The 11,367-nt window shown below is 49.7% G+C and overlaps 1 long non-coding RNA gene across 2 annotated transcripts; it reads right to left on the reverse strand.

The window, feature by feature from the left end:
• Nucleotides 1–439: 439 nt before the first annotated feature.
• Nucleotides 440–9,452, reverse strand: LOC309865891. Of its 2 annotated transcripts, XR_014312296.1 has the most exons (5): nucleotides 9,320–9,438; nucleotides 7,046–7,232; nucleotides 6,640–6,765; nucleotides 6,413–6,534; nucleotides 440–4,849 (listed from the first exon to the last, which is right to left on the reverse strand). It is a non-coding gene; the product is annotated as an uncharacterized lncRNA (long non-coding RNA). The 2 variants fall into 2 exon arrangements; XR_014312295.1 differs by lacking the exon at nucleotides 7,046–7,232 and having other exon boundaries at nucleotides 9,320–9,452.
• Nucleotides 9,453–11,367: the final 1,915 nt, after the last annotated feature.

Genomic DNA, 11,367 nt, shown 5'->3' on the forward strand with positions numbered 1-11,367 from the left:
TCTCAAATTAATCCAGATACCCTAATGAGTAACATCTCTCTCTGCTAAAGCTAAAGACAGTATTGACATCACTGTTCATAAACAAGTCATTAAAGCCGACTCTCTGAACAGGAGTTTATTTCCCATTTCTCTCCTCCAATTGCAAGATTTCTTATTAAGTGACTCTTAACAGGTTTCACATCATGGTCAGTGGTTTTTGCCATCTTAGCGCTGTGGGAGGACCAGGCCTGCCCAGTGACACGTTTTCCATCCAAATATTCACAGACAGTATCGAATCTTCTCAGACGTTTAGTTATTTATATTTTTAATTGTTTGCAGCTTACTTTGTGTAAGTTAAATAGACATTATACATTTAATCAATTATCATATCCAATATTAGAATTTGCTGTGTATATTCATTTAATGTAAAATGTTAAAACAGATGAAATTGTAGGGAAGATAATTTTTTAAAAAGATTTTATTTATTTATTTGACAGATGGAGATCACAAGTAGGCAGAGAGGCAGGCAGAGAGAGAAGAGGAACAGTGTCCCCACTGAGCAGAAAGCCTGACTTGGGACTCAATCCCAGGACCCTGGGATCATGACGTGAGCTGAAGGCAGAGGCTTTAACCCACCGAGCCACCCAGGCGCCCCAAGAAAATAATTTTTAAGAGTATTTAAATTGGGGGTATAGTTGACACATAATATTCCATTAGTCTCAGGGGTACAAAGTAATGATGTGACAATTTCATATGTTACACTCTATTCCTCACAGGTGTAGCTCGCATTTGCCCGATGCAGCCCTATGACAGTATCATCATCTGTCTTCCTCGTGCTGTGACTTTTATTTCCGTCACTTATTCATTCTGGAACTGGAAGACTGTGTCCCCACTGCCCCTCCCGCATGTTCCAAGACCCCACCCCTCCTCTCTGGCAACCATCTCAGATGATCATTTACTGGAGGAGTAATGCCTGTGAACAAGAGAATCCTGTGAACAGAAAGTGCACTGTGTAAACATTTGATGCTTGGCTTCACAGCTCAGAGGACAGCAGGAGCTTCTGATGACACCATTTCCATGTTTGCTGAACTTAACACCCATCATTACTATTACAGAAAGTTCTACTGTTCCCAGGACGTTCCTGCCTGCAGCTCATTTATAATGTTCTTCAAACGGTTCTTTTTGGCGATGGCCGATGATTTCTGTTGCATACTTAGCGCGGACAGCATGGGTTCAAATGTTCAGCTCTCACACAGCTATGGGGTGTGATCTGCATGTCATCTTTACACGGCTGGGAAGAGCAAGACACCAGTGAGTTTTGATAAAAGTAGCACAGGTTTTGTTTGTTTGTTTGTTTGTTTTAATCTGGATATGCCAAAGAGTGTTTGCTTTGCAGGAAATCATACACAATCTGTGCATTGTATGGGGACACCATGGGTGTGGGATTGGAATATGACTGTCACAGGGGGCGAGGGACAGAGAGGTTTGTTGTGTCATTGTCTCCCATTGTGTTATGTTGTGTGCCCTGTCTCTCCTGTCACACAACACACGTGTGTGTGGGCATACACACACACACACACACACACACACACACACAGATACACATGCTTTCCCCACAGGTGAATCACTAGGTCCTCACTCAGTTAATCCTGGAGCCTCCTCCGAAACTCCCCCTCCCCTGGCTTCCTTGCTCAGCTCAGGACAGCGCTCGCTCTCTGCAGTATTCCCCCTCAGCGGGGTCAGAGCTGCTCTAGGAGGCCCTGCATTTCCTGCCTTGGGCTTCATGGACCTTCCTCTACTATGACCCTGAGGAGAGGGAGACAGTTTGGAGTCGAGTGGTGCATGAAGGAGCCAAGTTCTTTGGATGACGAGACCAAGATCTTCATGAGCCAGATGAAAAGTAGCCCCCAAACCTGAGGAATGTGCAGCGATCCTACCGCTAAACCCCGGGGCTCAGTCTGGACAAAGAGCAGCTGGGACAGCCAGCAGCTTGGGGCCTGGGAGAAAGCAGAGGGGCCAAGCACACCCCTGACCCTGACCCCCAGGAGTGTGAGATCCTCTTGTCAGGCTGGAGCAGGCAGGTGCGCACAAGCTGTCATGTGAGAGTGAAGCAGGGACAGTCTGCTCAGGGGGGTAGGGTCCTTGTGTCATTAAGTAGTTAACTAACAGACTCAGTGGGTCATGGACACAGTTTAGGTCCCTGTAGGGGAGGAACCAGAAAGTATAAGCTAGTGTTTGTCCTCACAGAGCCTACAGTGAAGATGGGGAGGCGCCCACCCTTCTGAGATCACGTGACTGAGTGTGTGAGGCAGACCGAGAGCTACTAAAGACCGATGCCTCCATGTCACACGAGAAACAGAGACAGTTTATAGGGTTCATAGACCAGACCCCCAGTGGTCGGGGAAAGTTCATGAATGAGCTGCAACTCTGTGTAGACCCTGATGAGTACAGATTGTACACATGATCTGGGTTTATGGGGGGTGGGGGTGAGGTCCCAAGCAGTTAGAGTGGGCAAGGTGTGGGTGACATTGGACACAGGGAGGTCAGGAGATAGGTGTAGTTAATCATTTCTAGTTAATATCTGGAGGGTTTAGCATATGAATCAGTCAGTGGAGGACCCTGCATATGGCATCCAGGCATAATCCAGTAAGAAGCACAATTAGAGCTGAAGAGGGAGGCTGCTCAGACTTTCCCAGTGGATCCATATAGGAACGTGAATTCCAGTTTGCCAGATGGTTCTGTTTCAGGTCCCAACAGAGTCCTGCCTTCTCAGGGCTCATAGCATCAGAGGAGAGAGATGGCATGCGAAGGTTTGGTACAGTGTGTAAGGATGGGGCAGGGATCTTTCCAGCAGTTTTTCAGGATCTGAGAACAAACTCTTAGAAGACCTGTTCCTATGACTCCCATCACTCAGGCTGTTACAGAGGTGTTAAGAGCTGTGCAGGAACTGAGGAGCAAGACCAAGTATGTCATTCTTACTGTGTCAAACTAGCACAATCTACACAGTGAATGTTCCCTACTGAGAAGCTGGTGGGGGTGGGATGCAGAGACAAATGCTGGGGGCTCGGGAGATGTGCTCTGTCCTGACTGACAGTGCCTGGTCCTGGGCAGGACCCTGACCTTGCAGGTCACTGTGGTTGGAGCTCCAGGAGGATAATGGGACCTTGGGGTGGCACGGGATGACCAGGACATGACAGTGACTGAGTTTGAACATGGAACCTCTGCCATCCATGGTAGTCTCTTTGTTGCTGCTACCCCAGCAGAGACAGGAGGCCAGTGGGCACTTCATTGAGGGACAAGATGGACTCAAGAAGCCGCGGTTCCTATTGCTGCAGAGACACTTGGGGTTTAGGACAAGAACATCAGCGGCACTGGTAAGGACTCCCCACAGCCCAGCCCTACAAGCTCTTTCTAGTCCAGCCTGGGGCCACCCTTTCTCCAGAGGTACTCACACACAGAGGTGCAAGACATCTAGTGTGGTATGGGGGGCCATGCGCTGAGGACAGCGGCCCATCCCGAGTCCCCTGGGCAGTGCCATGGCACACACTTCTTAGGCCCACGCTGGGGAACGTTCTTGCGGGAGAGCACGGTAGTAGCTCTGAGGCTCATGGAGGTTTCTCACTCTTCAGGCTCTTCCTCAAACCAGAGACACAGTAGCTGTGAGGACCTATCAATACTGAACTAGAGATACTGAGTTCCAGGCTTCATAAGCGGGTGGAGAGTCTCTGAAAAGGGTCGGCCCTTGGAGGAGAATGTTAGAAGCAGTTCTCACCCTCTTGCCTTGGGCCCCGGGCCTGGCTAGTGCCGGTTACTTCTGCCCCTATAGGGAACACACCCTGCCTCTCCCTGGCAAGCAGCCAGACCCTCCCCAGGTATTACATCTTGGTCTGTGGAGTTGATGCTTTTCCAGAAGGCTTTGTCTTAGTGCTCCCTGTTTGCTCTTCCACAGAGCCTCCCAGAACACAGGTGACCAGCCACCCTCTCTCTGACTGTGGGGTCACCCTGAGGGGCTGTGCAACCTGGGCTCCTCCCCTACAGAGATGACTATGACCTGTAGTGGGCCAAGGAGCACCAGGTCTAGAACAAGGAGCTTGTGGAGACCAGGCAGAAGGGGATGGAACCATCCAGAAGTGGGTGGCCATTGTGCTGCCTTCTGGAGATGAGAGATACACGTACCACGTGCAGCATGAAAGGATGCCAGGGCCCATCACTATGAGACAGTGGGGGAGTGGAGGAGAGATGAGCAGTGGAGCCTCATATCAAGGACCCAGGAGCTTTCTAGAGACTTCCAGCAGGGCACAGGGTATCCCTGTTTTCCTTTTCACCTCTGATCCATTTGCCCAGCCCACCCTGCTCCTCAAGGGGGCTTTCCTGGCCAGGTGCTCATTGATGCTCTGATCTCTGGGGTTGTTTTAGCAGGGGTTTAGATTGATGGAACTATAGTTGCTAGAGTTGTGTTCTAGAAGAACAAGAACTCAGGTGGAAAGGAGATCTAGTCTCCTCATTCTGATCTATACCTGTCTCACCCCAAGGGTTCAACTGAAACTTCTGTTCCTATTTATTCTGAAACAGATATGGAGGCTACTGGCTCCTGGGGATGGGGGCGGGATGTGGTATCCCTAGCTGGTGGAGGGCAGGCTAGGAGAAGGTGGGAGGCTGGAGACCTGCTGGACCCCAGAGCCCCAACACCACCTGGGACAATGCACATGGTTGCCTCTGGATTCCAGGATCTCGAGCTAAGGTCACATCTCTCACTCCTGTAGGAGGGTTCCAGGAGCAGGTATGCAAGAAATCCAGAGAGTACCAGAGTTCCTGCCGAGGAGGTCTCTTTGGTGGGAAAAAAATCCTCTGGTCCTTCTCCCTAAAGATCCTAAATTAAAAAAAAACAAAACATTTTTATTTAAATTCATTTTAGTTAGCATATACTTTATTATTAGGTTTGGGGGTAGAAATTAGCGATTAGTCTGTTGCATATACCACTCAGTGCTCTTAACATCATGTACCCTCCTTAATGCCCATCACCCAATTATCCCTTCCCCCCCACTCACCTCCCTTCTAGCAACCCTCATTAAGAGTCTCTTATGGTTTGCCTTCCTCTCTATTTTTATTTTACTTTTTCTTCCCTTCTATGTTCATCTGTTTTGTTTTCTAAATTCCACATATGAATAAAATCAAATGGTATTTATCTTTCTCTGACAGACTTATTTCACTTTGCATAATAACTTCTGGTTCCACATAGGTCTTTGCAAATGGCAAGGTTACTTTCTTTTTGAAGGCTGAGTAATATTCCATTGTGTCTGCCTGTCTATCTATGTATCTATCTGTCCACCACCTCTTCTTTATCAGTTCATCAGTCGATGCACAACTGCCATCAAGATCCTAGATTTCTTAGGCAGAGGAAGAGTAAGTCAGACCCCAAATAAAGTGGGAAATGTGATGCAGAGGTGTCATGTACATATGTCTGTCTGGGGAGGGCAGGTTCACAATCTTGTATAAATGTGTACAGGAATTTGTGTGGACGTTTGTATATACGTGTGTGAGTGAGCACGTGCAAGCATGTATGAGTGTCCATATGCATACGTATGCCTGTGTGTGTGTGAGTGTGCGCGTGCACGCATGCACCCCGCTCTGAGAATTCCTCATCCTTGTGTCCACTCTGTCCGATACATGGTTGCCCCACCCCCACCCCACCACATGGGTTACAAGTTCCATCTGCAGCAGGTAAGAAAGTGAGAGGGGCTCGGGGTGATGAGTGAGGGGGCGAACTGGTACACATCATGGTAGGAAGAAGAGAACAGGAATTACTTTGGTGGGACTCTCTTCCTCCCCAGGGTTCTTCTCAATAAAAGCATCAGACACAGTTTTAAGGGATTTATATGAATTGAATCATTTAAAATGTCCTAATAACCCTGTGATATAGGGAAAGGTACCAACTCCAATTTATAGGAAAGGAAACCAGGGTCACTATGAGCTTAACTGAGTCAATTGGTTGAGCCATGACTAACAAAATGGTCAGGTGCTGAGTCGAAGTGCACACCATTTTTTTTTTTTTGACCACTGAAAACTGTTCATCTGCCTCAGTAAGGGTCACCACCTTCTGTGGCTCTGACAGCTTCTCCTTCTCCAGCACTGAGTCTTGTCAGGCGTATGCATTTCTCACTGTCCCTGTAAGGGAATCCATGGGGTTTGAGGGGACAGGAGAGCTGGTTGTACGTTGGCGGATGGAGTGTTTTTGCTGGAGGTGGAGGGGAAGGAGGGCACCTCTGGGCTGTAGGGAATCAGTGGAGTCTGCATCTGGGGTGTGAGGTGGGCTGCATACAGAAGTGGGGAGACCAGCCATGGGTGGGCAGAGTTCACTTACTGTTTTGTTCACAGCCTGAAAGCACAGCCCGAGTGAGCCTGAGAGACACTGGGGTGAGCATTCATGACCTACCAATCCTGCTATCTGTGACCTGTCTTCTTCCAGCTGACTTCCTGGTGAGGCCTGCTCTCCAAGGTGAGAAGTGACGTGAAGGTGGCACTTTCTGGTAGCCTGACAGTAGTTCCCTCATGGGCCTTTCCAGATAGAGTGAGAGGAATGCAAGTAGGTTGGTAAGAACTTGACATTCATGTTGGAAAGAGAAAATGGGATGTTTGTCTTTAAGAAAGGGGAGGGCTGACCTCTGGGGAGGACTGAGTAGTTCTTTGTGGGCTGGTGGACTGGGGGCCTCAGCTTCTTGATGGATGTAGGCAGCAGGCTGGCCTGAGTTTCTGGTCTTTCCAACACAGCTGCTTGCTTCACCAGAGCTTACAGGTGGAGAAGATGGTAGAAACTCAGCAGGCAAATGGAATTCATGATTGTTTATATTCCAAGGTCACCACTGACAGATTTCTTTGGTTAAAAGATATTCTAGGTACCCCCACCCCATACTCAGTAGGAGGAGATTCCATAAGGGCATGTGGACCAGGAGGTGGGGACCATTGGGCCTTATTATAGAACCTGCACAGGGATGTTCCAGGTGACAGATGGGAGGAATGGAGGGTAGGAAGGTCTCTGCACTGGATGTGTTCATAAATCTGCACTTACCAGGCTGTTACCCTGCACAGTCACAGAGCAACATAGTTATCACTCTGGGTCCCCTGCTGGAGATGACCTGCAGGCTGAGTTGTGTTATCCAAGCAGGGTCTTAGCTGCAAGAATCATGCTGTACGGGTGCCTGGGTGGCTCAGTGGGTTAAGCCGCTGCCTTCAGCTCAGGTCATGATCTCAGGGTCCTGGGATCAAGTCCCGCATTGGGCTCTCTGCTCGGCAGGGAGCCTGCTTCCCTCTCTCTCTCTCTCTCTGCCTGCCTCTCTATCTACTTGTGATCTCTCTCTGTCAAATAAATAAATAAAATCTTAAAAAAAAAAAAAGAATCATTCTGTATGTGGAAAGGTCTGTCTCAACTTTGTGGAACCTAAGAGGTCGTCCTCTCGGAATATTTCCCCCCTCATTTGTCAGACCTTTTAATTCTCTAGGAAAGCACCATCACTACACTCAACCATGTTGTTTCTTTCCTGCATCGTGCTGCCTGGCTAATCCTTGGCTCCCTCTATTTCTGCCAGTCTGCCACAGATGGGATTCCATCAAGACATTTCTTGTGATTCCACTCCTCACCCTTTTTTGAACACAGGACATTCCCCTGCCCTAATGAGGGTGGACCAGAGGTTCCCTGCCTGGAAAGAACTACCCTCAGACCTCCTCTTACAAAATTCCTTCATGTCCTTCAATCCCCTCAGAGCTCATGTTCTCAGTGAGGCTCACATGTACCACCCCAGTAAAGTAGCTGTCTTCCCTGTCCCCACGCAGGTCTCCTCTGGGTCCCCTCCCTCACTGCACTTCCCAACCTCTAACACACACACTTCCCGTAGTTACTAGCACAGTCTGCCCCTCACTACCAGCACATATGCCCCACCAGGTGGGCCCATTTGGTCTGTTTCTACTTCACTGAGGTGTCCTAGATGCTATAGTAGTGTTCCTGTGTCTGACGCTCAATTATCACTTGGAGAAATGATCCACAAAAGCACTTCTCTTCTAGATGAGTCTCAGGCCACAGCTGTTTGTGGCAGCTGTCACTTTTCTCACCAGTGGTGGTCTCCGCCACATCCCCATGTCCTCCTTCCCACACCATCCCTCCTGCACAGCACAAGAAACAACGACAGTTCTTCCTTCAGCAAAGTTGTGCATAGTCTTACGGGTCATATATTCCAGACAAATGTGTATTCAGATTAGACACTGCTTCATCACTCTATGAATCCGGAGGGACATGAGACCAGAACTCTTACAGGAGAAGAACTGGCCTAAGCCTCCAAAGAAAAAGAAAAAAAACAGGAGGGGGACTAGGAGGAGGAAGGGGGAAGGGTGGGGGAGGGAAGGAGGAGGAGAAAAGACAGGCAAAACTTGGGGGCTGAGTCCCGACACAGTTCTGAGTCTAGACTGTCCTGCTCACAGGAAGCTCTTGCTGCACAAGGTCCTGGAGACAGGGGAGATCCAAGTCCCTGTGACCGCAGGGCCTGATGGGACATCAGATGGGACATCAGACAGGTTCTACTGAAGGGACAGGGTCAACCCCTCCAGGCAAGCACTGAAGCAAACAAACTGCATCCAGAGTTTTTTGTTTGTTTGTTTTGTTTTGTTTGTTTTAGATTTTATTTATTTATTTGACAGAGAGAGAGAGAGAGATCACAAGTAGGCAGAGAGAGACAGGCAGAGAGAGAGGAAGGGAAGCAGGCTCCCTGCGGAGTAGAGAGTCCGATGTGGGGCTCGATCCCAGGACTCTGGGATCATGACCTGAGCTGAAGGCAGAGGCTTTAACCCACTGAGCCACCCAGGTGCCCCCAGAGTTTTAATTTCAACCAGACATTAAGAGTCCCCAGTTCCCTGGGAAGAGAAACACAGATAGGGATGGAGAGGGGAGCAGATGAGGGAGGAAAATGCAGAGCAGTAGGGGTCGGGAGACAGGAGGGCAGTGGCGGAGAGTGGGGCTCCCGGGGCCGGGCGGGACACGCCGGTGTGGAAATACCTCACAGGGAGGGAGCCTGCGGGCATGGAGGGGCTGCGACCCCGCCCGACCCTCCTCCTTGCCGGGCCCAAGGCTCAGGTGGATGCAGCCACGAGGGCAGGGGGAGCGGGCACCGAGTGGGGAGAGCAGGGAGGAGATGGGGAGAGAAGAGGGAGCACAAACCCCAGCGGGGCCGGGGGCGGCTGGGGGGTCTCGGGAGGGGGCAACGGTGAGGCGCCTTCCCCGGGAGTCCCGCGTCCCCGCAAGGAGGTCCCCTCGCTCCCGCCCCGCAGCTTCCTTTTCCTACCGCCCCGCACTCACCTGACCAGGTCTCGGTCACGGCCACGGCACAAGCAAGCAACAGCAGTCTGTTCCGGGACTCGACGACCCAGACCTTCAAGGTCGGAGAAGTAGCAAAGTCCTGGCGGGCCTGCTAAGGACTTCAGAATGAGGAACCGCGGAGCCGCTGATTGGCTTCTCCAGAAACCTGTCACCCAATGGGAGTGCGAAGTTTTTGCGCGTCATGGGTATCCAGGCAGGCGGACCAGATACAGGCTGTAAAAGGGAGAAGTGAAACCTGGGGAGATGGGGACTCTCTGGCGCTGGGCTACCCTAAGGCACCGCTGCCCTTGCTTCTGAGACTCTGAAGACCAGTCCCTCCTGGGGATCTGAGTCTTTGCCCTGACCCCTCTCCTCCTACACGGTGATCAGGTGATCACTTTGTCACCCTGTCTTCCCAGGGGCTCTGAGGAATCCAGGCAGAGACCCTCAGGTTGGACTCAGCCCCTCTTCTCCGCAGTCCTTTCCGGAGTATCTGCTGAACTGGACTTTCTTACCTCTCACCCTCACCTCTGTCTCTCTGTCTGGACTCTTCTAGAGGGAACTCACCCCAGGGCATTTGCTACCAGAGAGAGAGAGAGAGAGAGAGAGAGAGAGAGAGAGAGAGAGAGAGAGAAGCCCTGGGAACGAGATGGAGGGACAGGGCTTTCTCTTTACATCTCAAGAAGCTGGGTCTGGTGCAACAGCTGCAAATTCTCACTGAGACCAGTGTCCTTTTTGTGAATTCACTGTCTTGGTAGCACAGTCTTGATAATCCCTGAACATCAGCAGTCTAGTCTGTGAAAGTGATTTTGACCCCTTCCCACAGAAATGTGTAAACTTGTATATCACAGCAGTCAGACTCACAGAGCTCTTCCGTTTCCCCAAACGGTATCAGTGACTACTGTGTTCTGAAATTATCTTCATTCCCTAGCCCCAAGATTGTGCGAGTCCTGGACATACCCTCAGTGCAGGGATACACAATTGTTATTGTGTATTTCAGCTGGAAGCCTGTCCACGCTTGGATCGCCTGGAAGAGGCAAGTGTTCAAAGCAGTAGAAATGCACTTCCCCCATGTCCATGCATTCCCTGTGTGTGAGTCCAGACCTAAGGCATGGGCGTGGTTATTGGGGCTCTAGGTATTATCTGATTACCATGAGGAGGCAACTGTTTTTCTGGCAGCCCCACAGAGTGTAGTTAATACCAGATGCACAGAATATCTTGCTAAGCCCTTTAAATATATATGAATTAAAAATCTATATGCCAGCATATTTAAGTCTGAGAATTCCTGTTTTAGAATTTGTTACCTCTGCTTCTCTCCCTCAGCCTGCATCTGCAGCCCTTCTCTCTGTCTCTCTCATCCATCAGGCCCTCTCCTCCCCTTGTGTCCACTACCTCTGATTCCTGAACTGGGGCCCTGGTGCCTCCCCATCACCTGCCACCCAGGACCCTTGTCCCCACAGGGGTCAGCGATCCTGATGACATGAGTCAGCTCATGTCATGTCTTCACTGAAAATGCTCCAATGGATCCATCTCACTCCTGGGAAGCCTCTAGAATTGGGAACACACTAGCACAGGTGATTTGGACCACTTTGGTGAAAACTGTATCTGCAGCATAGAAAGCTATTCCTGGTACATAGTAGGCACTAAATTAATTGTTGTTGAATGAATGAATGAATGAATGAATGAAATATGTCTCTATTAGAACGTAATTCATTCCATAAAAATCACAAAGGGGAATATAGTAAAAAATCGAGAAAGGTTTTGTTGCATGCAATTAGTGTGAACAATAGTTCATAAATTCATTTCAGGGGAAGAAGTGCTATGTGTTTATTTGTTGCAGAGTGAGCCTGGGTATTCATTTTCGATTACTGCATAGCTAATTACCAAGGCTTCATGGCTCAAAACAACACCAGTTATTTCGCTTATCGTTTTTTAGTCAGAAATCCAGGCATGGGGGGCTCCTGGCGGGCTCCGTTGGTAGAGTGTGTGACTCTTGGTCCTAGGGTCATGAGTTGGAGCCCCCTGTTGGCTATGGACCCTACTTAAAA

This window comes from Mustela nivalis (genome assembly GCF_964662115.1).
Source record: "Mustela nivalis genome assembly, chromosome: 5".
Classification (NCBI taxonomy): Eukaryota; Metazoa; Chordata; class Mammalia; order Carnivora; family Mustelidae; genus Mustela; species Mustela nivalis.